This window comes from Chiloscyllium punctatum, chromosome 8 (genome assembly GCF_047496795.1).
Source record: "Chiloscyllium punctatum isolate Juve2018m chromosome 8, sChiPun1.3, whole genome shotgun sequence".
In the NCBI taxonomy this organism is placed as follows: domain Eukaryota; kingdom Metazoa; phylum Chordata; class Chondrichthyes; order Orectolobiformes; family Hemiscylliidae; genus Chiloscyllium; species Chiloscyllium punctatum.
Window position 1 is genome coordinate 2341801 of NC_092746.1, and position 27292 is coordinate 2369092.

The 27292-nt window shown below is 43.8% G+C and overlaps 1 protein-coding gene across 2 annotated transcripts in view; it reads left to right on the forward strand.

Annotated features, from left to right (window-relative positions):
• The first annotated feature begins 1364 nt into the window (after positions 1-1364).
• cpvl (carboxypeptidase vitellogenic like) overlaps positions 1365-27292 on the forward strand; it is a 106501-nt gene continuing 80573 nt past the window's right edge. The window contains exon 1 of one of the 2 annotated variants that reach the window (XM_072575038.1): positions 1365-1647. The gene's annotated coding sequence lies outside the window, so the exon portion shown is untranslated. Of the gene's footprint in view, positions 1648-1670; positions 1778-27292 lie in introns of those variants that run through there. The other variant, XM_072575039.1, reaches the window with a different exon arrangement.

Genomic DNA, 27292 nt, shown 5'->3' on the forward strand with positions numbered 1-27292 from the left:
GTAAATGTCTACCACTTTGAGAAGCAGATCAGTACTCATGCCCACTGTCATTCTCAGCCACTCCTCTCAAGGCTTGACCTCACTAGGGGCTAAGGAACTTATGTGTGGTTGTAGTGGACTGACGCCATCTCTTTATACGTTTGATCTTGTGCTTAGGCTGTCCTGCTGTTTGGGCCGAGTGAATTCATACAGCAGTGCTTTCTGTCTGTCTTGTGCAAAAAAGGTAGACCAGGGAGTATGAGGTCCTCAACTTGGCCCAGCAGTGTCTGGAGTTGACCTTTCTTCTTTTGGGGACAGCAGTCACCATTGCCCTCCTATCAGATTATTGTTTGATCTATTTAACTTAAAGGTCAGCTCTGGCTCAACTGGTACCCTGTTGTTATGAAACGTAATCTGACTGAGACCATAGTACCTGCTTTTATTTAACTGGCAGTGCTAATTTTCCAGAGAAACACTTTTAGATTCTCTGATGACATCCTTTTCTATAAATATACATCCAATGACTAGTTCCTGCACCTATTATAAAGACAGGACTAGAACTAAAACCGAAACAAGAACCGATGATGGAAGGCTTGGAACTGAAAATGAGACTTTGCTACAAAAACACCATCTCCTAAATCCTTAATTTTCAAGGGCATCACCAAATTCTACTGACCAATACTGATGTAACTATGTTAGAAGAGTTCAACTGAAGGGCTTTTGCCCGAAACGTCGATTTTGCTGCTCCTTGGACGCTGCCTGAACTGCTGTGCTCTTCCAGCACCACTAATCCAGAATCTGGTTTCCAGCATCTGCAGTCATTGTTTTTACCTCATGAGCATCAGTAACCCACTCAACCCTGTTTTTAATGGTGATTACCTCCAAACTGTCGAAACATCAGAACCCAATATACTGTTCATTCCCTGGTTTTCTTTTCTGCCTTTGCTAAGGAGAATACAATGATCTTGCAACCAGACTCAAATAGTTCATTGAATTGTAGATTGAACCAACACAGATCATTCAGTTTCTGCTCCAGTAATCTGGTAATTTGCTTCATTCCTGTTACTGGAAACTTGCCCTGTGCACATTGACTGCTGTGACTGGGCCCCAACATGATTCATTACATGTAGAATACTTTGGACCACCCTAGATTATAGCTGAAAGGTGCTATATAAATGCAAATATATGCACTTTTTGGTTTTTGGCTTCCCTCTCACCCTAAATTTGTCCACTCGTTTTACAACAATCACTGATTTTTTGGGGGGGAAAAGAAAAACTTATCAAAACCCATCTTTGTCGTTGGAGGCTGAAGTGAACCGCCCTGTTTGCATCTTTTGGAGTTCCCGAGTCAGGTTACCTGATTTCTATCAGTGCCAGATGCTTTTTTGCGGGGGGAGGTGAAAGAGGTTTAAACGGCGTTATATCAATGCAAACAATTGTTGTCGTTAATCTGTTCCCCAATGTGGTATCAGGATGTGTTTCTCCCTGTAGCGTTGTGGCAGTAAAGGGCTGAGTTCTGGTGCTTAGGTTTCTGCTCCCTCCCCTCCCCCCGGTTCCAGGTTTCACTTCTCTGCTGTATTCCCCATGTCATTTCCCCGGCCCGGGCCACAGGAAACAGCAACATACTTTAGAGGAAGCTCCGAGCGAGAGGCTGAATCTCCAGTCCGGGTGAGTTTTGGTATTATTCCTGAGGAAGTCCCTCTCTCTGCTGGCGGTGGCCGTGCCTTGCATTTGAATTTTCATCCGATTCTGATTTAAAGGGGCGAGAGCCGGTTATATCGTGAGCTGTCAACCCAAGGTTACCTGTTTTTTCTGTTAAAAATCACATAACACCAGGTTATAATCTGACAGGCGTTGTGGGTTTTTTTTTCAACTTTGTACACCCCAGTCCAACACCGGCACCTCCAAATCCATTCTTTTTATGAATATTCTTGACCCTCCTCTCTCTCTGTTCCAAGCCCAGCTGCAGCTCAGGCGATTACTGGACTTGGTTTCCCCCTACTACACCCAGACCCAGAATATTGGTAGGTCAGTGGGACGTTGTGATGCAGACTGCTCTTGCATGGACAGATTTGTGTCCTCCTGAGAATTTGGCTTGTAGTCAGCCAAGCGTACACGTCCCAAGGGAGTCTCCCTGGAAAGTCATGACATGGAGATGCCGGTGTTGGACTGGGGTGTACAAAGTTTAAAAAAGAATCTCACAGCGCCAGGTTATAGTCCAACAGGTTTAATTGGAAGCACTAGCTTTCGGAGCACCGCTCCTTCACCAGATGGTTGTGGAGGAAATGTTACAGATTGGGGATGGCGTTTAGGGGGTAGGGATTGGGTTTGGGGCTTAAATATTACAGACAGCTGGAGGGGAAAAATATCAACTTGTATTCAATTGGCACCACCGGACGCCCCAAAGCACTTTGCAGGCACCGAGACGTTCATTTTGAAATGCAATCAGTGTTGTGAAGGTAAAGAGTCAGCAAGCTGGGGTTAAATCTTCGAAAATCCTTTAGTTGCAGTTCATTGCCTGTAGCCAGAATCCAGCATTCCTATTGCTGTTTGGTCATAAGAGAGGGTACCACGCTGTTTTTATTAACTAATACTTCCCATTGGGGCTGGGATTCTGGGGAAGGGGCGTATGAGCAGCTCTAACCCAGCGGATTTCGTTTCATTCCTGTTTGGGTGACACTACCGGGTGGTATACGGTAAACTTTCCGCTCTGTGCTGCTACTAGATCATGTGCAACTGATCATGTGATGTGGTGCACGTCATTTACTCATGTGACATTCACCCAATGTTTGTCAGCATTGCTATGTCTGCAAGTTTGGGATATTGTGGTGCAGTGTCTCGATCTCCGAGCCAGGAGGCCAGGGTTTAAATCCCACCTGCTCCGGAAGTGTGTCGTTATATCTGCCAATATCTCAGAATCACCAAGTGCAATTTTTTTTTGATTTTATAGAATCAAAATCTATCAATGGTATCAAATAGAAATGTCACTGACAAAACGAAAAGAAAGAAATAAAGGAATCGAGATTTAAAAATAAGTAGTATTTAAATAAAAATTTGTGATGTATCTCCTATTCTTACATTCTCTGTAAATGTGTTTTTATTCAAAACCCTGTAACCTAACTGCACAAGTCCCATTTAGTTTATGCCCAACCCACATTGCTCCAATCTGGCAACATCTCAGTGTTACAGTTCGTATCCTTGTTTTTGAATAAACTCCCACTCTATCTCTGAACCTGCTCAAGCTGTAGAAATCAATTTAATGAATGGATCTATGTTATTCAGCTCCTAAACCTAAAGCATTCCAAATTAAAACTTTCCCTGGCTTTCTTCAAACTTACCCATTTGACTAAGTTTTGGCTACCTGTGGTAACAAACAATTGCTTATGTGGGAGCAGGAAAGACAACATTTCAGGTCAGGAGGGGGATGGGAGGTCGGACATAAATAGGTGGATGGGGCTGGGGGAGAGGTAGGTGGGATCGTGAGAGGTTGATGCAGGTAGGGGGTTATTGTGATTGGTCAGTGGGAAGGGTGGAGTGGATAAGTGTGAAGGGGATGGATGGGTAAGATAGGTCAAGAAGGTGAGGAGGAGAGGGAGGGTTGGACATGGGATGAGGTTGGGGGTGAGGAGACTTTGAAGCTGGTGAACTCTATGTTGAGGCCATTGGACTGTAAGCTCCTGAGGTGAAATAGAAGGTTTTGTTTCTCCAGTTTGCGTGTGGCCTCATTTTGGCAGAGGAGTAGGCCCAGGATGGACATGTTGCCGTGGGAGTGGGAGTGGAAGTTGAAATGGCTGGCAACCAGATGGTGGTTTTGATTGGAGCGTACAGAGCATAGATGCTCAGCGAACCAATCTCCAAGCCTGCGTTTGGCCTCTCTGATGAAGAGGAGACCACATTGGATGCAATAGACCAGGTTAGAAGTGCAGGTGAATCTCTGCTGGATTTGGAATGAGCATCTGGGGCCTTGGAAAGAAGATGTAGGGGCAGGTGTTGTACTTCGTGCAGTTCCAGGGAAAGGTGCCGGGTGTGGAACTGATAAGGGAGTCTCGGAGTGAACAGTCCCTATGGAAAGCAGATGGGGTGGGGAAGGAAATCTGTTTGGTGGTGGGGTCTGACTACAGTGGGCGGCACGGTGGCACAGTGGTTAAGCACTGCTGCCTCACAGCGCCAGAGACCCGGGTTCAATTCCCGCCTCAGGCAACTGTCTGTGTGGAGTTTGCACATTCTCCCCGTGTCTGCGTGGGTTTCCTCCGGGTGCTCCGGTTTCCTCCCACAGTCCAAAGATGTGCAGGTTAGGTGAATTGGCCATGCTAAATTGCCTGTAGTGTTAGGTGAAAGGGTAAATGTAGGGGAATTGGGTATGGGTGGGTTGCTCTTCGGAGGGTCAGTGTGGACTTGTTGGGCTGAAGGGCCTGTTTCCACACTGTAAGTAATCTAATCTAAACTAAAGGTGGCGAAAATGCCAGAGGATGATGCATTTGAATTTGGAGCTTGGTGTGGTGGTATGTGAGGACCAGGGGTACTCTATCCTTATTGTGGGGGGAGGGGGTTTGAAGGCAAAAGTGTGGGAAATGGAGGCGATGCTGTTAAGGGCATTATTAATCACAGGAGAAGGGAAATTCCAGTCTATTGTGCCTGCCATACTGTGTTTAAATTCTTATATTCATTAAAGGAACTGAGATTTGATTTGAACTGAGATTACAAACAATGATTTTCACTTATTGAAATAATTAATAGTGGAACAACAAATTTACTATGAACTAACGATATACATTACTACTCCATCCTATAGTTGATTGATTGTATACCACCCCAGTAGAACTTGGCTGGGTTCCACGTGATGATGCCTTCTTCTTTAGATGATCTTGGAGGTGATTACCCTGATCAATCAGACCCAACCAGATGTTGGCACATTGATTGGAGGGTCGCCCTTAGGTGCCTCTGTGTCTAGCAAATGATTCAATGATCCCAATTGTCCTGAGGGCAACATTCTATTGTCCAATTCAAGTCCACCTTGAGGTGTATATTGCAGGGTCTGCAGCTGTCAGGTTTGTTTGCAAACCATCTGTGGGCAGCTGCAGCATGTGGATTAGCACAGTCAGTTTAGTCAAGGTTGGGTTTTATTTCCCAGCATTCTTTAATTTTTGGCCACTTTATCAAAGTTCATCATAAACCAATTATTTTGGGCAGCCTATCTGGCCACATATCCTTGAAGGAGGAGGACATCTGGGATGTCCTGGAGTGGAATTGCTCGTCCTGGGAGCAGAGGCGGAGGAATTGAGAGTATGGGATCTCATTTTGCAGGAGGATGTATGAGAGGAGGTGTAGTCTTGGAAACTGTGGGAGTTGGTAAATTTGAAACAGATGTCTGTGTTAAGTTGGTTACCTGAGATGAAGACGGAGAGGTCCAGGAAAGGGAGGGAGGTGTCAGAGATGGTCCATGTGAATTTGGGGTCAGGATTGAAGGTGTGGGTGAAGTTAATGAACTGTTCGAGCTCCTCTTGGGAGCACAAGGTAGCACAGCTATCAACATAGCAGAGGAAGAGGTTGGGGATGTTGCTGGTGTAGCTGTGGGAGAGAGTTTGTGCCATGTATCCTGCAAAGAGGCAGGCATAGCTCAGATCCATGCGGGTGCATCCCAGCTACCTTACCCCACCCCTCTACCTCTGTTTATTCCTGAGATCCCTTCCCACTCCCCAGTCCTGATGAAGGATCTTGACCTGAAATGACGACTTCCCTGCTCCTCAGATGCTGTCTGACCTGCTGTGCTTTTCCAGCTCCACATCTTATTAACTCTGACTTACACGTCTGCAATCCTTACTATCACCAACTGCTGTTGTAGCTTGTTATGAAGTTTTGATTCAAAATGCACCTGAGAAGCAATTGGGATATTTTAATACTTTAAAATACTTTAAAGTATGATAATGTTAATGAGTAAAAAGTTATATCACCAACATGATATCTGTGTCTCTTGATTAAATTTAAAAATATAAGCCATAAGTATTAAGTTAGCCTAGAGCAATGTTTTGGAGAGGAATAAGACAGTGTTGTTTTCTGTGTCTGCAGATTGGAAGAAGCAGAAATGGCCTTCAGTAGAGTGATATGCTCTTCTTGTCGGATGTGATAGTTTAGGGAGAGTTTACGTGTTACTGAGGATTACACCTGCAATAAATGCCATTGGTTGGGAATTCTATCAGATTGAATGGAAGGTTGGAGCGACAGTGAGAGGCAATGAGAAATTTACAAGAGCAAGGGGGTGGGATGGATGGCAATTATAGGAAGGGATAAAAGTCACAGGTACAGTCACATAGATGGGCTAACTCTCGGAAAGGTGAGAGAGGTAGGCAGGAAGTGTGGGAGTCTTCTGTGGCTATCCCCATTTCAAACAAGTATGTTGTTTTGGAAAGTGCAGGGGGTGTTGGATTCTCAGGAGAACAGCCAAGTTTCTGGAATTGAGACTGGCTCTAATGCAATGAAGGATACGTTGGGTTCCAAGAGATTGATTGATTATGTTAGGGGACTGTCTAGTCTGAGGCACAGACAGACGTTTCTGTGGCTAACAGCGAAAAATCAGAGTGGTGTGTTGCCTCCCTGGTGCCAAGATCAAGGATATCTCAGTGTGAGAAACAAAGCCCACTCACTTCAATAATTTCAGTCCGAGACAAGATCTGAATCAGTAGTGCCATTTATTTTACACTTGCAAGTGGGTGTGATGTCCACTGTCTACAAGGCAAGGGACATACACACACCAAATTCAATTCATACACAACATTTATATGATTTGATGTCTATTGTTTTACACTGCTCCCTCCCCTGTTTACATCGTCCACTTCCCTAAGACCGGCCCCCATTACCCCTGTTTATCTCTTGCCTTATCCGGCCTTGTCTGTGACAAAATGCTTATTCCTGGTCTCACAAGGCTGTTTGACCTCATCCTGCTGTAGGTCATTGTTAGGCATATTCTTTCTTCATCATTATCTACCCCCTTCATCTGTGCCTTTCCCGAGGCCGTTCTGATCCCTATGACCCTTTTAATTGGGGTTTGTTCCTGTGTTTTTGTAAAAGTGGGAAGCAGATGTTTATACCTACTGTCTGTACAGGCGTATTGAGCTTAACTTCATCCCCTCACAACATCTTATCTACTTGCCCATAATGTCTACCTTCTGACATACAGTTTTAGCTAATACAAAAACAATTATATATTTCCTCCACATCGTTTCCATTCTTGTTGACTCAGCTCTTGGCTAAAACAATTACACACTGGTGTGAGTTCATTTTACTTTGTAAGATGGAATTGTAAAATTGCAGAAGTAACATTAATTTACCTATATCCCACATCAGGGTGCAGAATGTTCTCAAGGGGGAGAGGGACCATCAGGAGGTCACACATTGGAACTAATGACAGAGAAGGGAAAAGGATGAGATTCTGAAGGGAGATTATAGAGAGTTAGGCAGGAATTTAAAAATGAGATCCTTGAGAGTAGTAATAACTGAATTACACCCAGTGTTAGAGCTAGTGAGGGGAGGAATAGGAAGATAGAGCAGATGAATGCATGGCTGAGGGAGCTGGTGTATGAGAGAAGGATTCACATTTTTGGATCATTGGAATTTCTTTTGGAGTAGAAGTGACCTGTGCGAGAAGGACGGATTGCACCTAGATTGGAAGGGGACTAATATACTGGCAGGGAGATTTGCTAGAGCTGCTCAGGATGATTTAAAGTAGTAAGGTGGGGGAATGGGACCCAGGGCGATAGTGAGGAAGAGATCAATCTGAGATTGGTACAGTTGAGAAAAGAAGCGAGGCAAACAGTCAGGGCAGGCAGGGACAAAGCAGCGAACAGGGTAGGACTGAAATTACATTGCATTTATTTCAATGCAAGGGGCCTAACAGGGAAGGCAGATGAACTCAGGGCATGGTTAGGAACATGGGACTGGGATAGCATAGCAATTACAGAAACATGGCTCAGGGATGGGCAGGACTGGCAGCTTAATGTTCCAGGATACAAATGCTACAGGAAGGATAGAAAGGGAGGCAAGAGAGGAGGGGGAGTGGTGTTTTTGATAAGGGATAGCATTACAGCTGTGCTGAGGGAGGATATTCCTGGAAATACATCCAGGGATGTTATTTGGGTGGAACTGAGAAACAAGAAAGGGATGATCACTTTATTAGGATTATATTATAGACCCCCTTAATAGTCAGAGGGAAATTGAGAAACAAACTTGCAAGGAGATCTCAGTTATTGGTAAGAATAACAGGGTGGTTATGATAGGGGATTTTCACTTCTCAAACGTCGACTGGGACTGCCATAGTGTTAAAGGTTTAGATGGAGACGAATTTGTTAAGCATGTACAAGACCATTTTCTGATTCAGTATGTGGATGTACCTACTAGAGAAGGTGCAAAACCTGACCTACTCTTGGGAAATAAGGCAGGGCAGGTGACTGAGGTGTCAGTGGGGGAGCACTTTAGGGCCAGCGACCATAATTCTTAGTTTTAAAAGAGTGATGGGAAAAGATAGACCAGATCTAAAAATTGAAGTTCCAAATTGGAGAAAGGCCTATGTTGAAGATATTAGGCAAGAACTTAGAAAAGCTGATTGGGGCAGATGTTTGCAGGTAAAGGGACAGCTGGAAAATGGGAAGCCTTCAGAAATGAGATAACGAGAGTCCAGAGACAGTATATTCCTGTTAGGGTGAAAGGCAAGGCTGGTAGGTGCAGGAATGCTGGATGACTAAAGAAATTGAGGGTTTGCTTAAGATAAAGAAGGAAGCAAATGTAAGCTATGGACAGGATAGATCAAGTGAATCCTTAGAGTATAATGGCAGTATGACTGTACTTGAGAGGGAAATCTGGAGGGCATAAAGGGAACATGAGAAAACTTTGGCAAATAGAATTAAGGAGAATCCAAAGGGTTTTTACAAATACATTAAGGACAAAAGGGTAACGAGGGAGAGGATAGGGCCCCTCAAGGATCAGGAGAATCGATATTTCAGGGAAGAGCCCTTCTTCAGGAATCCTGAAGAAGGGCTCATGCCCAAAACATTGATTCTCCTGCTCCTTGGATGCTGCCTGACCTGCTGCGCTTTTCCAGGAACACTTTTTCAGCTCTGATCTCCAGCATCTGCAGTCCTCACTTTCTCCCTCAAAGGTCAGCAAGGCGGCCTTTGTGTGGAACCTTAGAAAATGGGGGAGATATTAAATGAGTATTTTGCATCAGTATTTACTGTGGAAAAGGATATGGAAGATATAGACTGTAGGGAAATAGATGGTGACATCTTGAAAAATGTCCATATTACAGAGGAGGAAGTGCTGGATATCTTGAAATGCATAAAAACTGATAAATCCCCAGGTGTACCTGAGAACTCTGTGGTAAGCTAGGGAAGTGATGGCTGGGCCTCTTGCTGTTTCTCAAAACAGGTAAATAGAAGAAAAAATTAGCAGTTCTGGTCTCCCTCATGACATTACAAACCTCTATAAGGTGACCCCTCAGCCTCCGATGTTCCAGGGGTAAAACAAAAAGTCCTAGACTATTCAAACCTCTCCCTGTAGCTCAAATCCTCCAACTCTGGCAACATCCTTCCAAATCTTTTCTGAACCCTTTCAAGTTTCACAACATCATTCTGAAAGGAGGGAGAGCAGAACTGCACGCAATATTCCAAAAGTGGGCTATCAATGCAGGTGGGACTAGATTGGGTTGGGATATCTGGGTGGCGTGGACAAGTTGGACTGAAGGGTGTACATGCTGTACACCTCTATGACTACATTATTTAAAACAATTTTTTCTTCTATTTACCTTTAATCCTTATTTATGTCAACTATTCTGGTCATGGCTTTGAATTAAAATCCTGGCTCAGTTGGCAGCAATCTCATTCTGAGTCACCAGCTTCCAATGTGAAAATCCATTCCAGGTTTTGAACAAAATCAAGACTGATATACCTGTGCAATACTGTTGGAGATGAGACATGAAATCAAGGCCTCACTTTGCTTCTGGAGAGGATGTTAATGATCCCATGGCACTGTTTTGAGAAAGACAAGGGGAGCTATCCCCAGAATCCTGTCTAATGTTTCTCCCTCAATCAGTTTTACACGAACAGAATGCCTGGTCATTATTACATTGCTTTGTGGCTATTTGTTGTGCCCTATTGGTGGTTGCATTTCTTACATTATATCTGTGACTACATAAAGGAACGTGGTAGTCATTTTGCTGTAATAGTAATCTGGGGATCTAGGCTAATGCTCTTGGCATATGGGCATGTATTCATCATGGTAGATGGCAAAATTACAAAAGGACTAGTGGCATAGCGGTAGTGACCTTCTCTCTCAGCTTCTTTAAATGTATAAAAAGGAAGAGAGAATCCCAAGTGAACATCTGTCCCTTCGTGAATGAGGCTGGGGAAATAATAATAGGCAGTTGAACAAATATTTGCTTTAGTCTTCCCATTGGAAGCATTCCAAAATTGTTAAATATTCAAGGGGCAAAAGGAGGATAGAAAATGATACGTTGACTGTCGCTGGAGATAAAGTACTTGGGAAACTAATGGAGCCACAATCTAATACTTCTGCTGGACCTTATGTGATGTATTTCAGGATATTAAAGGAAGCAGTTACAGAAATAGTGGATGCACTGGTAGTAGTGTCCCAGGAATCTGTAGATTCTGGAAAATTGTCAATGTAACACCTTTATTTAAGAAGGGAAAGAGACAAAGAACAGTTAGCTAACATCCATTGTGGGGGAAAGATAGGAAAGAAGTGGAGTTGAGGATTATTAGATCAGCCCTGATCTCATTAAATGGCAGAGCAGATTTGATGGACTGAATGGCCTACTTCTGCTCCAACATGTTGTGGTCTCTGGACTAGAAAGCTCCGGTTCAATTCCCACCTGCAGTAGAGGCGTGTCATAACATATCGGATAAGGTTGCTTTAAAATGTTTATCAGTGACCGCAGAAGTACTTAAATGGAAATAAAGTACTTTGGGGCGTAGAATAAAATCCCTACAAAGTGTGGAAGCAAGTCTTTCAGCCCATCAAGTCCACATCAACCCTCTGAAGAGCAGCCCATGCAGATCCACTTCCCTACCGAAAATTTCCCCGTGGCTAATCCACCTAGTCTGCACATCCCTGGACACTATGGGCAACTTAACATGGCCAATCCACCTAAACTGCACACCTTTGGACTGTGGGAGGAAACCGGAGCACCCGGAGGAAACCCACGCAGACATGGAGAATGTGCAAACTCCACAGAGGCAGTTGTCTGAGTCTGGAATCAAACCCAGGTCCCTGATGCTTTCAGGCAGCAGTGCTAACCACTGAGCTAATGTGCAACCCCATCTGGTGGTCATGAAAGGCACTGTGTAAATTCCAACACGATTTTTCCTAATTCCAAACTCTTCAAAAATCAAAATACAAACTAAATTACGTTTCCCTTGAAGTTTATTTTTCTTACAATGTATTTCTCAAGAGTGTTAAGATTTATTGAGTCTTTTAATAAAGATTAGGGCTTCAATTTTATGTTCCTGTCAGTTCTCACTTAAATGCATTATATAAATTTCTAGATTAGTCTTAGTTTTCTCCTGCACACTTTGAAATCTGCAGCAGCTCCTTCCACTGTTAAGACCATAAGACATAGGAGTGGAAGTAAGGCCATTCAGCCCATCGAGTCCACTCCGCCATTCAATCATGGCTGATGGGCATTTCAACTCCACTTACCTGCATTCTCCCCATAGCCCTTAATTCCTTGTGACATCAAGAATTTATCAATCTCTGCCTTGAAGACATTTAGCATCCCGGCTTCCACTGCACTCTGCGGCAATGAATTCCACAGGCCCACCACTCTCTGGCTGAAGAAATGTCTCTGCATTTCTGTTCTGAACTTACCCCCTCTAATTCTAAGGCTGTGTCCATGGGTCCTAGTCTCCCTGCCTAACGGAAACAATTTCCTAGCGTCCACCCTTTCCAAGCCATGTATTATCTTGTAAGTTTCTATTAGACCTCCCCTTAATCTTCTAAACTCCAATGAATACAATCCCAGGATCCTCAACCGTTCCTCGTATGTTCAACCTACCATTCCAGGGATCATCCGTGTGAATCTCCACTGGATATGCTCCAGTGCCAGTATGTCCTTCCTGAGGTGTGGGGACCAAAACTGGACACAGTACTCCAAATGGGGCCTAACCAGAGCTTTATAAAGTCTCAGTAGCACAATGAGACTTTTACTTTCCAACCCTCTTGAGATAAATGACAACATTACATTTGCTTTCTTAATCACGGACTCAACCTGCATGTTTACCTTTAGAGAATCCTCAACTAGCACTCCCAGATCCCTTTGTACTTTGGCTTTATGAATTTTCTCACCGTTTAGAAAGTAGTCCATGCTTGTATTTTTTTTCCAAAGTGCAAGACCTCGCATTTGCTCACGTTGAATTCCATCAGCCATTTGCTGGACCACTCTCCCAAACTGTCTAGATCCTTCTGCAGCCTCCCCACTTCCTCAGTACTACCTGCCTGTCCACCTAACTTTGTATCATCGGCAAACTTCGCTAGAATGCCCCCAGTCCCTTCATCCAGATCATTAATATATAACCTGAACAGCTGCAGCCCCAACACTGAACCCTGTGGGTTCATGGCTTCATTTCTAATGAAGCATTAACATGGCTTCATTAGAAATGCAAGCAGCTGCATCCTTAGTGCCAGACAATTAACAGGGTCCATAGACCAAGACAGCCAGGGTACTGCATGGTATGAACTGAAAGCATAAGAAACCTCTCTCCATCCTTTTTTTTTAATCACACTATAGCCAAACAGTGCTTGTGTGCGCGCAGGACACAGTGAAGAACAGCAAGTGCAGAAATCTTTATTTATACTCCTCCATGGGAAAAAAGAAAGATCTGACTGGGTAGTGACAAGCAGAGCCCTTCTCAACAAAGCACAATGCCTACGTGATCAAAAAGGTGATAGGGAGGGCAGGGATTAAATCAAAACTGAATCAAAAGGGGAAATCAAACACTCCACACCCTGCGGTGCCCACCACGAGGAGCATTCTTCCATTGGTTTGTTAGCAGCTGGTGTGAAGGAGACCAATTCCATATTCTTGAGGGATGGCAATTTTTTTAAGTCTTGCATTGGTTAAACTCAGCCTTTTTTTAAAAATAAGCACGTTTTGATCAATTGATTATGAATGAAACACTTGAGGGAACCTGCTATAGATTCAATATATGCAAGAGGAATAACTATGTTGTTAGCATGGGCCATGATGGGCAAACATTTATATATTTACTTATAAAAAAAACTGAGACTATTTGGTTACCAAAACAGCAGCTATTAAATCTTGTTTAAGTACTTGTTAGTATTTTCTTAGAGCTGTAAATGCCACAGAATCTTGCCTGCACATTGCATTTGATGTACCACGAATGGTGCTTGGTACTACAGTTAAAACCTGGCTATGCAAAGTCCCCACAGACTAGACAGAGCTATGAATATTAAGTGTTAGGAGTAAAAGAAAAGGGCATTAGTAGTTTTGTACAAAGGATTGGCTGACTGAGATTGTCTCTTATTCCAAATATGGCTTGTATTAGAGTTATTAGAACAGTGTTATCTTGTTTGTCCAGCTGTGCAGTGCTGATGGTGCCAAGATTATAATCCAACCTTTTTGAGGATTTTGTGAATCTGATATTACAACTTTTAACTGCTAAATGAAATCCATGAAACTTCTGTGGTTTTAGTTAGTTAGCTCCAGTACAATTGATTTTACAACTCTGAAATCTTTGCTAAGCTCCCCTGTGTTTTTTTAGTTACCACAAAAACACATTTGAAAACAAACTGTGCAAAATCTGTTTCCAGTGAATTTGTATCAATGCAAGAAACAGCCACTCTTCAGGATGAATAAAGAATTTGCCGTTGTTTGGGACGACTGATCTTGTTTCCGATGTCTTATGCAAATTTCATCCATGAATGAACATTGCTGCCTTGGCCTGTGTTTATTGCTGTTCTTGACTAGTCCTGCAGCAAGTGGTGGTGAGTTGACTTTTGAAACTGCTGCACTCCCATGTGGTGTAGCTACATTCACTGTAATATAAGGGAGAAAGTTCCAGGATTTTGACCCAAAGACTGTGACAAGGCAGGATGGTGGAGAAATTGAATGTGGCAGTGTACCCATGTATTTCCTGCCACAGACCCATTGTCAGACACAGAACTGGACGGTGCGGACCCTTGCCTTGGCTCAATGACCCCAGTGAGAGCCTGGATAGCTACCTCAGCCCAGTGAGGGTCCAGCAGTTCGTGCTCACCATGGGGATGCAGACAGCTACCCCAGAGACAGGACAGTCACATGGACAACGGTAACCCCATAAACTGGGGGTTAAGGAAGGTTCATTTGCTACAGTATAACAGGGCACCCACTCAGTAGGTGGGTTCCGCTGAAGCCACAGCTAAATACTAAGAGACTGGATGGTTAATAAAGGGAACTGTAAATAGGATAACTGTAAATTCAATTAATTCAATCTGTTCTTTGTAATGTTAAGGCATGCAATGTATATATCTATGAACGACATGACAAATTGTACAAGTACCAAAGATTTATTTTTATGAATAAAATATATTTTGAAATAAAATTAAAAAAAATTTCCTGCCCTTGTCCCACCTGTCCTGGCACCTTCCCCTGCCACTGCAGGAATTGCAAAACCTGCATCCACACCTCCTCCCTCACCTCCATCCAAGGCCCTAAAGGAGCCTTCCATATACATCAAAGTTTTACCTGCACATCCACCTATATCATTTATTGTATCCGTTGCTCCCGATGCGATCTCCTCTACACTGGGGAGACTGGACGCCTTCTAGCAGAGTGCTTTAGGGAACATCTCTGGGACACCCGCACCAATCAACCACACTGCCCCGTGGCCCAACATTTCAACTCCCCCTCCCAATCAGCCGAGGACATGGAGGTCCTGGGCCTCCTTCACTGCCGCTCCCTCACCACCCAACGCCTGGAGGAAGAACGCCTCATCTTCCGCCTCGGAACACTTCAACCCCAGGGCATCAATGTGGACTTCACCAGTTTCCTCATTTCCCCTTCCCCCACCTCACCCCACTTCCAAACTTCCAGCTCAGCCCTGTCCCAATTACTTGTCCTCCCTGCCTATTTTCCTTTCCACCTATCCACTCCACCCTCCCCCCTGACCTATCACCTTCGTCCCCACCCGCACTCGCCTATTGTACTCTATGCTACTTTCTCCCCACCCCCACCCTCCTCTCACTTATCTCTCCACCCTTCAGGCTCTCTGCCTGTATTCCTGATGAAGGGCTTTTGCCCGAAACATCGATTTTCCTGCTCCTCTGATGCTGCCTGAACTGCTGTGCTTTTCCAGCAGCACTCTAATCCAGGTCTAAAGTTAAAAATCACACAACAACAGGTTTATTTGGAAGCACTAGCTTTCAGAGTGCCTTTCCTTCATCAGGTAACTATTGGGGCAGGATTGTAAGACACAGAATTTATAGCAAAAGATCACAGGTCATGCATTTAAAACAGTATACATTCTAAAAGATGAAAGACTTAACAGCCATCAAGTTTGTTCCAATCCATTTTAATTACATGACACTGTGATCTTTGACTATAAGTTTTGTATCTTATGATCCTGTCTCACCAGTTACCTGATGAAGGAGCAGCACTCCGAAAGCTAGTGCTTCCAAATAAGCCTGTTGGACTATAGCCTGGTGTTGTGATTTTTTAACTTTGTCTAACACTGGCTCCTCCACGTCCTGTCTGCCTAGGTTATAGAGACTGTTTGGAAGTTGTTGTCACAGAAGTCTCAATATGTTGTTTCCATGCATCTTGTAGACGATACGTACTGCCTCAGTGGTGAAGTGAGTGAATGCTGAAGGCGTTAGACAGGATGCCAGTCAAGAGGGCTGCTTTGTTCTGAATGGTGTCTAGCTTCTTGAGTATTTTTTTGCAAATTGACCCATGCAGGCAAATGGAGTTTATTTATGACACCCCTGACTTGGACTTTGTAGATGGTGGACAGGCTTTGAAAAGTCAGGAATCCAGAATTCCTAACCTCTGACTTGCTCTTATCGCCACTTACATAGCTAGTCAAATTCAGTTTCTAGTCAGTGATAACCCTCAGGATGTTGAAAATGGGGAAATTCATGGATAGTGATATCACTGAATGTCAAGGGACAATGGTTAGATTGACTGTGTTGGAAATGGTCATTGCCTGGCACATATGTGACATATAACAGTCACACCACTTATCAGCCCAAGGCAAAATGTTGTCCAGATCTTGTTACATGTGGACAAGAACTGCTTCAGTGTCTGTGGAATTGCAAATAATGTTGGACATTGTGTAACCAGCAGTGAACATCCTCACCTGTGAACCTATGAGGAACTCCTGCAGAGATGTCCTGGTGTTAAGATAATTGACTTCCATAACTAAAACCAGCTTCCTTTGTGACAGGTATGACTCTAAATGGAGGGGATTGATTCCAGTTTTGCACTGTCTCCTTGGTGGAGAACTTGGTCAGATGCTCTTTAGACATTTAAGGGCAGTCACCCTCCCTTCCTCTCTTTTTTTGTTTATGTTTGAACCAAGGCTGTGATGAAGTTAGGAGGTGAATGACTCTGGCTGAACCCAAATTGTGTGTCAGTGAGCAGTTAAGTGTCACTTGATAGTACTTTTCATGACACCTTCCATCACTTTGATTGAGAATAGACTGATGGGGTGGTAATTGGTCATGTTGGAGTTGTCCTGTTTTTATTGACTAGGCATTACTGAGCAATGTTCCACATTGTTGGATAATGCCAGTGCTGTATCTGTGCTGCAACAGCTTGGCGAGGGATGAGCTAGTTCTGGAGCACAAGTCTTCAGTTCTGTTGCTGGAATGTTGTCAGGCCCTGAGCCTTTGAATTGTCTCATTACCTTAAGCTATTACTTGGTATCACATGGAGAAGTCAAATAGGCTAAAGTCTGATGTGTGTTGATGAGACGTTAGGAGGAGACTGAGGTGAATTATCATTTGGCATTTCTGGCTCAAGATGCTTACAAATGCTTCAACCATGTCTTTTGCAGTGTGTGCTGGGCTCCCCCATCATTGATGGCTAACTTTGTGAAGCCTTCTCTTCCAGTGAGTTATTTGGTTGTGAATATGATACAGAAAGTTCCTTTTCAGACGCTTGGCCATGCAGCTTCTTGAAGGTTCCATTGGCAAGACAGCACATTGAAACTGAAAGTCAAGCCTCCATCAAGCACAGATGTTGGATGTGTGTACTTTGGGAAAGATTATTACAGGGAACACCGTTCTTGATTTGGATGTGACAGGACTGCAGAGCTTGGATCTGATCCATTAGTTGTGGGATCTGTTATGGATCAGAGCTGAAAAATGTGTTGCTGGAAAAGCACAGCAGGTCGGGCAGCATCCAAGGAGCAGGAGAATCGACGTTTCCTGAAGAAGGGCTTATGCCCGAAACGTTGATTCTCCTGCTCCTTGGATGCTGCCTGACCTGCTGTGCTTTTCCAGCAACACATTTTTAAGCTCTGATCTCCAGCATCTGCAGTCCTCACTTTCCCTCTGTTATGGATCAGGCCAGATCACTTCACAATAATATAGGAAGATAGCCTAGACTCTAACGTTTTCTTATTTTTAAAGGCAGGTGTGAAGTGGGTGTTTCAGTTTAAGCAAATCTCCCTGCCAGTATATTCATCCCCTTCCAATTCAGGTGTAATCCATCCTTCTTGTACAGATCACTTCTACTCCAGAAAAGATTCCAATGATCTAAAAATGTCAACCCTTCTCCCCTGCACCAGCTCCTCAGCCAGGCATACATCTGCTCTATCCTCCTATTCATACCCTCACTAGCCTGCAGCACCAGGAGTAATTCAGATATTACTACTCTCGAGGACCTCCTTTTTAAATTGCTGCCTAACTTTCTGTATTCTCCCTTCAGAATCTCATCCTTTTCCCTTCCGATATCATTAGTTCTAATCTGTACAAAGACCTCCTGCTGATCCCTCTCACCTTTGAGAATATTTTGTACTCAGTCTGAGATATCCTTGATCCTAGTACAAGGGAGGCAACACACCATTCTGATTTCTCACTGCTGGACACAGAAACGTCTGTCTGTGTCTCTGACTAGACAGTCCCCTAACACAATCAATCACTTAGAACCTAATGTACTTCTCATATATTAAAGCTAGTCCCTGTACCAGAAATCTTGCTGTATGCGCTACATTCCCCTGAAAGTCCCTAACCCCCTACATTTTCCAAAACAACATACTTGTTTGAGTTGGAAATAGCCACAGGAGACTCCTGCACTACCTGCCTCCCTCTACAACCTTTCCTGGAGGTAACCCTTCTACCTGACCGTATCTGTGATTTATCTCCCTTCTTATAACTGCCATCCATCACACCCCCTAGCTCCTGTAAGTTCCTCATTACCTCCAACTGCTGCTCCAACTGATCCATGTGATCTGATAGGATTTGTAACCAAAGACACATCCTGCAGACATAATCATCAGTAACATGGAAACTTTTCCTAATCTCCCAGATCCAACAGGAAGAGCACACCACTCTACTAAAGGCCATTTTTCTCCTCAACAATCTACAGACACAAAAAATAGCAGCCTTCCTGCTCTTTTAAAAAAAAACATTGCTCTAGCCTAGCTTAGTACTTAAGTTTTATATTGTTAAAATGTAATCAAGAAACAGATGTCAATAAAACATATAATCAAAAAAAGCCCAGTCCTCTCCCTATTGTAGATTTATAGCATGGTTATACTTAACTATGCACTTATCTGTTCCTGTGCTGTGAGTTCTCCCACACAGGTTCCTCCGAGGTCAGTTGTAAATTTCACTGTTTGCTTAAACTACAGGGAGGAGGTGCTGATGTTTGACTGGATTGGGCAATGTTAAAAATTGCACAAGTCCAGGTTATAGTCCAACAGGTTTATTTTGAAATACAGGCTTTCAGAGTGTTGCGTTTCATTGATGGCAGGTAACATGGTTCATCAGAATCCTGGAGAATGATTAAAAGGATGACTGTGAGATACTGAAAATGGAAATCTTGACTTTGACAAGAACATCTCCACCTTGTGCGAAACAGGAAACAGGGTCTTTAATAAAAAACTCACACTACCTCGACCTACAGATCACAGGAGATCAGGATGGGCTGTCATGATGCTCCATGCTGTCCTGACATCAGAAAGCCTAACCCCTGGTGCAGTGCTCCGAAATCTTGGACTTCCAAATAAACCTGTTGGCCGATAACCTGGTGTTGTGTGGTTTTTATGGCCAGCAGTGAAAAATCAGAATGGTGTGTTGCTTCCCTGGTGCCAGGATCAAGGATGCCTCGGAGAGGGTGCAGAATGTTCTCAAGGGGGAGAGGGGCCAGCAAGAGGTCATTGTACACAATGGAACCAACGACATAGGAAGGGAAAAGGTTGAGATTCTGAACGGAGATTACAGAGAGGCAGGAATTTAAAAAGGAGGTCCTTGAGAGTAGTAATATCTGGATTACTCCCGGTGCTACGAGCTAGTGAGAACAGGAATGGGAGGATAGAGCAGGTGAATGTATGGCTGAGGAGCTGGTGTATGGGAGAAGGATTCACATTGTTGGACCATTGGAATCTGTTTTGGGGTAGAAGTGACCTGTACAAGAAGGCTGGATTGCACCTAAATTGGAAGGGGACTAATATATTGGCAGGGAAATTTGCTACAGCTGCTCAAGACAATTTAAAGTAAGGTTGGGGGTGGAGGTGGGACCCAGCGAGATAGTGAAGAAAGAGATCAATCTGAGACTGGTACAGTTGAGAACAGAAGAGAATCAAACAGTCAGGGCAGGCAGGGACAAGGTAGCACTAATAAACTGCATTTATTTCAATGCAAGGGCCTAACAGGGAAGGCAGATGAACTCAGGGCATGGTTAGGAACATGGGACTGAGATATCATAGCAATTACAGAAACATGGCTCAGGGATGGGCAGGACTGGCAGCTTAATGTTAGGATAGAAAGGGAGGCAGGAGAGGAGGGGGAGTGGTGATTTTGATAAGGGATAGCATTGCAGCTGTGCTGAGGGAGGATATTCCTGGAAATACATCCAGGGAAGTTATTTGGGTGGAACTGAGAAATAAGAAAGGGATGATCACCTTACTGGGATTGTATTATAGACCCCCTAATAGTCAGAGGGAAATTGAGAAACAAACTTGTAAGGAGATCTCAGCTATCTGTAAGAATAATAGAGTGGTTATGGTAGGGGATTTTAATTTTCCAAACATAGACTGGGACTGACATAGTGTTAAGGGTTTAGATGGAGAGGAATTTGTTAATTGTGTACTAGAAAATTTTCTGATTCGGTATGTAGATGTACCTACTAGAGAAGGTGTAAAACTTGACCTACTCTTGGGAAATAAGGCAGGGCAGGTGACTGAGGTGTCAGTGGGGGAGCACTTTGGGGCCAGTGACCATAATTCCATTAGATTTAAAATAATGATGGAAAAGGGTAGACCAGATCTAAAAGTTGAAGTTCTAAATTGGGGAAAGGCCAATTTTGATGGTATTAGGCAAGAACTTTCAAAAGCTGATTGGAGGCAGATGTTCGCAGGCAAAGGGACAACTGGAAAATGGGAAGCCTTCAGAAATGAGATAACAAGAATCCAGAGAAAGTATACTCCTGTTAGGGTGAAAGGGAAGGTCCTGTTAGGGTGAAAGGAAAGGCTGGTAGGGTGTGCTGGATGACAAAAGAAATTGAGGGTTTGCTTAAGAAAAAGAAGGAAGCATATGTAAGGTATAGATAGGGTAGATCGAGTGAATCCTTAGAGTATAAAGGCAGTAGGAGTATACTTAAGGAAATCAGGAGGGCAAAAAGGGGACATGAGATAGCTTTGGCAAATAGAATTAGGGAGAATCCAAAGGGTTTTTACAAATACATTAAGGACAAAAGGGTAACTAGGGAGAGAATAGGGCCCCTCAAAGATCAGCAAGGCGGCCTTTGTGTGGAGCCGGAGAAAATGGGGCGATACTAAACGAGTATTTTGGAAAAGGATATGGAAGATATAGAAAGTATCAAAATAGATGGTGACACCTTGCAAAATGTCCATATTACAAAGAAGGAGGTGCTGGATGTCTTGAAACACATAAAGGTGGATAAATCCCCAGGACCTGTTCAGGTGTACCCTAGAACACTGTGGGAAGCTAGAGAAGTGATTGCTGGGCCTCTTGCTGAGATATTTGTATCATCGATAGTCACAGGTGAGGTGCCGGAAGACTGGAGGTTGGCTAGCATGGTGCCACTCTAAGAAGGGTAGTAAGGACCAGCCAGGGAACTATGGCACGGTGGCTCAGTGGTTAGCACTGCTGCCTCACAGCACCAGGGTCCCAGGTTCGATTCCAACCTTGGTGAGTGTCTGCGACTGTGTGGAGTTTGCACATTCTCCCCGTGTCTGCGTGGGTTTCCTCCGGGTGCTCCGGTTTCCTCCCACAGTCACAAAGATGTGCAGGTCAGGTGAATTGGCCATGCCAAATTGTCAATTAGGTGCATTAGTCAGAGGGGAAAAGGGGTTTGGGTGGGTTACTCTTCGGAGGGCTGATGTGGTCCTGTTGGGCCGAAGGGCCTGTTTCCACACTGTAGGGCTAATCTAATCTATAGACCAGTGAGCCTGACGTCAGTGGTGGGCAAGTTGTTGGAGGGAATCCTGAGCGACAGGAAGTACATGTATTTGGAAAGGCAAGGACTGATTAGGGATTGTCAACATGGCTTTGTGTGTGGGAAATAATGTCTCACAAACTTGATTGAGTTTTTTGAAGAAGTAACAAAGAGGATTGATGAGGGCAGGGTGATAGATGTGATCTATATGGACTTCAGTAAGGCGTTCGACAAGGTTCCCCATGGGAGACTAGTTAGCAAGTTTAGATCTCACGGAATACAGGGAGAACTAGCCATTTGGATACAGAACTGGCTCAAAGGTAGAAGACAGAGGGTGGTGGTGGAGGGTTGTTTTCAGACTGGAGGCCTGTGACCAGTGGAGTGCCACAAGGATCGGTGCTGGGTCCTCTACTTTTGTCATTTACATAAATGATTTGGATGCGAGCATAAGAGGTACAGTTAGTAAGTTTGCAGATGACACCAAAATTGGAGGGGTAGTGGACAGCGAAGAAGGTTACCTCCGATTACAACAGGATCTGGACCAGATGGGCCAATGGGCTGAGAAGTGGCAGATGGAGTTTAATATAGATAAATGTGAGGTGCTGCATTTTGGGAAAGCAAATCTTAGCAGGACTCATACACTTAATGGTAAGGTCCTAGGGAGTGTTGCTGAACAAAGAGACCTTGGAGTGCACGTTCATAGCTCCTTGAAAGTGGAGTCGCAGGTAGATAGGATAGTGAAGAAGGTGTTTGGTATGCTTTCCTTTATTGGTCAGAGTATTGAGTACAGGAGTTGAGAAGTCATGTTGCGGCTGTACAGGACATTGGTTAGGCCACTGTTGGAATATTGCGTGCAATTCTGGTCTCCTTCCTGTCGGAAAGATGTTGTGAATCTTGAAAGGGTTCAGAAAAGACTTACAAGGATGTTGCCAGGGTTGGAGGATTTGAGCTATAAGGAGAGGCTCAACAGGCTGGGGCTGTTTTCCCCAACGTCGGAGGTTGAGGGGAGACCTTTATAGAGGTTTACAAAATTATGATGGGCATGGATAGGATAAATAGACAAAGTCTTTTCCCTGGGTGGGGAGTCCAGAACTAGAGGGCATAGGTTTAGGGTGAGAGAGAAAAGATATAAAAGAGACCTAAGGGGCAACTTTTTCACGCAGAGGGTGGTACGCGTATGGAGTGAGCTGCCAGAGGAAGTGGTGGAGGCGGGTACAATTGCAATATTTAAGAGGCATTTGGATGGGTATATGAATAGGAAGGGTTTGGAGGGATATGGGTTGGCTGCTGGCCGGTGGGACTAGATTGGGTTTGGATGTCTGATCAGCATGGATAGGTTGGACCGAAGGGTCTGTTTCCATGCTGTACATCTCTGAGGTCTGACTCTATTATTAGTATTCCCCTTTCCAGTCTCCTGACTACTCACAGAGTGTAGGTGTGATGACGATCCATGGTTGTTAATTGAAGGATTTCTAAAGTAAGCCCACTTACTTGGAGCATCGGATACTGAAGGCAACTGATAAGTGTTTTTCTCTCTGACATGTGGCCCACGACTTCAAACAAGGTGAAGGGAAGCCTCGCCTTGTGTGCTCAATGATGTCCAGCTCCTGGTTTGTGGGAAGCACGGAACAGCCATGAGAGGGAAGATGGCGCAATTTAAAAAGGATGTGTGAACTTTGCCTCAGCTCCCCCATTCTCCACAAATCAATTCGCTTGATCAGATCCCCACTGGCTGCTGCTTGGGTTGCTCCTGCACAGGTACATGTAGAGCGTGGCAATCTTTTGTGGCACCATGGACTCTTAAAACCTGGCTATATGGCACAAGCATCTCTGATGTCAGATGTCTAATCTGCTGTGCGGTCTGCTGAAGCCACGGTGTAGCATCACCCAGGAGCAATAGGAAATGTACAGGGAGAGAGGAATGTGCAGGGTGATTGTTACGATGTGACTGGCATAACACATTTGCACGTATTTAAGAATTATAAATCTTATGCCAAACTTGTTATGATTCACCCTGCCCACCAAATAGACATGCACCTTTAGGGGAAATATTATGGTCATAGTGAAGGGTGAGCAAAGGGTTGGATATGGTTTTGGAATGATTTATGGTGAGATTGTTGCGGGTGGGGGGGGCGGGGGGGGGTGGTGTTTGCGGGGGAATGGTGTTATGGCTCAACACTATCTTGTCATGATTCTTGCACTCAGGAACTATGTCTGGATGAGGCTTCTTGACATTCGGTGATTGGCTGCAGACACTCTGGACATATCAGATTCTTTGACCTCCTCAGAATTATCCTTAATGTTTCATCCTGCTGCAGCTTTGATCTCATTTCCAGAGTAATGCCGTGCAGGGGCACAGCTGACATTACCATTCGGGATTCCCATGTTGGTGTCTTTTGAAAGCATTCCAGATCTGTCTAGGTTCCTAAACCATAACTTCAACCCAATGACAGGAATTACCCTTGGCAGTGCACTCACTGGGTGGGGATTAATAAAGAAACACTGCTGAGAGCACATGGGTGGCCCAGCTGACACTTCATTACAAATTCAAGCTTGCATTCATAAATGTGTTGCCATATTATTGACATTGCCTATCTAATTAACAGTTATTGTAAACTGCAGCTACAAGTTTTGCAGGTTACCTCTCCTTAACACCATACTATGTTACAACCTTATTTAGGAGAGTGTTACTCTTTCCTGAACACACCCCATCATGTATCAGCATCTCATTTTGCAGTGTGGGTGTGTCACATGTTGGAAGGCCTTCAAACTATTGAAACCATTCGCTTTTGTTCAACGACAGCAAAAGCGAAGAAACACCAAAAAGGTGTGTTTCCTTCTGGGAATGAACAAGGTCTGTTTGCATTTTCAATAATGATGAATTTACAGTTAGATGATATATCATATCGATAGGAATTTGTGCCTGACACTGTTGGGCTCTATCATGCTGAAGGTGATGTACCACCCATCATTGCCCTCGATCTTCCTCCTCTGAAGACTGCTGCCACTTTCCAGCACTTTGCCTGCTTCAGTTGTGCAGATCACAGAATGGTAGGATTACGTGGCATTGAATGGGCTGCATTATATCTATACTTGCTCTCATTGTTTGTTTCTCAATAACTATCATTGTAAAGCATCCAAACCTTGGAATGAAGTAGGTACATGGGAGTTCTCAAGGATATAAGTGTCATGGCAGCTTCTGGGGTACTTGGTATGGACTTCCAAGATGTGATTGTGATGGCCTGTATATTCGTGGAATGGAGGTGGGGTCAATTGCATTAGAGTATGGTGCTCTCAATGCGACATCATAGTCTGTCATGCCAAGCCCAGAGGAAGCCAGTGATGTTGGTAAGGCTATGTTACAACTGCAATACTGACCTCGTCACTGGGGAATAGAAATGAGCTTGTGTAATCTGGCACAAATTATATCAGTAACAATCCTTGATACGATTGAGGGTTGAGAGATCCTGCACAGGTCCCCAGTTGATTCTGAGAAGCAGCCAGCTGCACAAACTTTAAAAATAAAACAAATAACTGCGGAAGCTGGAGTTCCGAAACAAACACATTCAGAAATTCCTGGAGAAACTCAGCAAGTCTGGCAGCATCTGTGAAGAGGAAACAGACTTTATGCTTGAGTTTTCGGACTCTGACCCTCCTATATCACCACCTGAGGGGACTTTCAGCTACAGCTCTTTCTGCTGAAGACTGTTGCTGGTCCAGTGCTTCGACCATAAGGAATAGGAACAGAAGTAGATCATTTGGCCCCCCCAAAGCTGCTCCACCATTCAGTAGGAGCGTGGCTAATCTGACATTCCTCGTGTTGCTTTACTGCCTTTCCCTATATCCCTTTATACCTCTACTAATCAAGAATCTATCTACCTCAACCTTAAATATACATGGGAACACTGCCCCCCACAGCTCTCTGTGGCAAGGAATTCTAAAGACACTCAACCCTCTGAGAGAGAAATTCCTCTTCATCTCAGCCTTAAATTGGCGCCCAGAAATTTATTCTGAGACTATGCCATCTGGTCTTTGACTCTTCCATGTGGAGAAACATTCTCTCAGCATTTACCCTGTCACACCCTTTAAGAGGCCTATTTGGTCAAAGGGATCACCTCTCATTCTTCTAAACTCTAGTGAGCAGAGTTTGAACCTGTTTGCCTTTGCTCATAAAAACAATCCCTACATAGCAGGGATCATCCTGGTGAACCTTCTCTCAACTCTCTCCAATGAAATGATACCTTTTCAATAAGGGGACCAAACCGCTCTCAGTACTTCAGATGTGGTCTCACCAGCACCTTCTCCAGTTGCTGTAAGGCATTCCTACTCCTTGTAATAAGGCCAACATTCTATGGCCTTCCTGATTATCTCCTGTACCTATGTGTTAGCTTTCTTCGTTTCGTGCACACATGCCTGCCAGGTTTCTCTGTGTTGCAGTTTTACACCATTTAAATAATACTGTTCTTTTGTCCTCCCTTTCAAAATGAACAACTTCACATTTTCCCACAGTATCTCAATTTGCTGCCTTTCTGTTCACTTACTTAACCTATCAATATCTCATTAATGATGACCTGTTGTTGTGGCTGGATTCATTGGTTGCAGTTTCGGTAAACTTCGGAACATCAGAAACAGAACAAATATCTTAATCATGAGCAGTCAGCATTCAAATTACATACAAATGCCAGTTTAATGCAGTCCTCCTACAGTGGGACTAGAACGAGTCTGACAGGAGGGGCCATGGAATAACTGCTACATTGACCTCTTGTTCTGATTTTATCTGCAGCACAAAACCTTACTACACAAATACAATAGGAGAACGTTAATGTGGTAGGATTACTCCAATCTTATTCCTACTACCCCGCCATCCCAACATTATCCAAGAAAGGCAGTGTTTCACACAAGACCATGAATACTTACAGTTTGAGGTGAGAGGGAAATCTGCCCCGTGCCCTTATGCAGTCTGACATCTTGGATCTTGATGAATTGTGGTCCGCAGCTACCGTTTTTAAAGTTGCCTCTGATTACTTCTACTTCTCAAAGATGACTATCATCAATCTGCAATGACATGATTAAGGTTGTGACCAGGTTTCTATCCCAAGATGCTGGATATGGAATGTGTTTCACATGCAAGGTTCTATGACTAGAGATGTATGTACTTTTTTTTGAAAAAATCCTCTCTTTTCTAATTCTTAGATACTTGCACTTAATCCAGTCCTACTTTTTCTTTCTAGTTCCCTTTTAGTATCTGATTTGATGTTGAATTTCCTACTTTCATATCCTGATTCAGACTTTGTTGTTCATTTAAGGTACTTCAGTCTAACGATTCCGGAGATGTACAGTTATTTGTTCTGTTCACACAGATCCTGGATCCCCTGTAGAGAGTGTAGTGCCTTTTCCAGCTCCCATGGCAATTATGTGCAGAATAAAATCATGGAAATCTCATGAATCATTGAATCTAATGATCAGTGAATGCTGAACAGCTGCAGTAACTTCTAGCTCAATGTGTTAAGAAAACTGAGCTGAAATCATGTCACATACAAACCAAAAGTGCTAGTCTTAAGCAGCTGCTACATATGTCTCTGTCCATACTAATTGCTGACTTGTTAACAAACAATAAATACATTATTTTAGTGGTTAGAAGAGAAGGCTTCTTACTCAGTCAAAAAAGTGACTTCTAGCTGCATG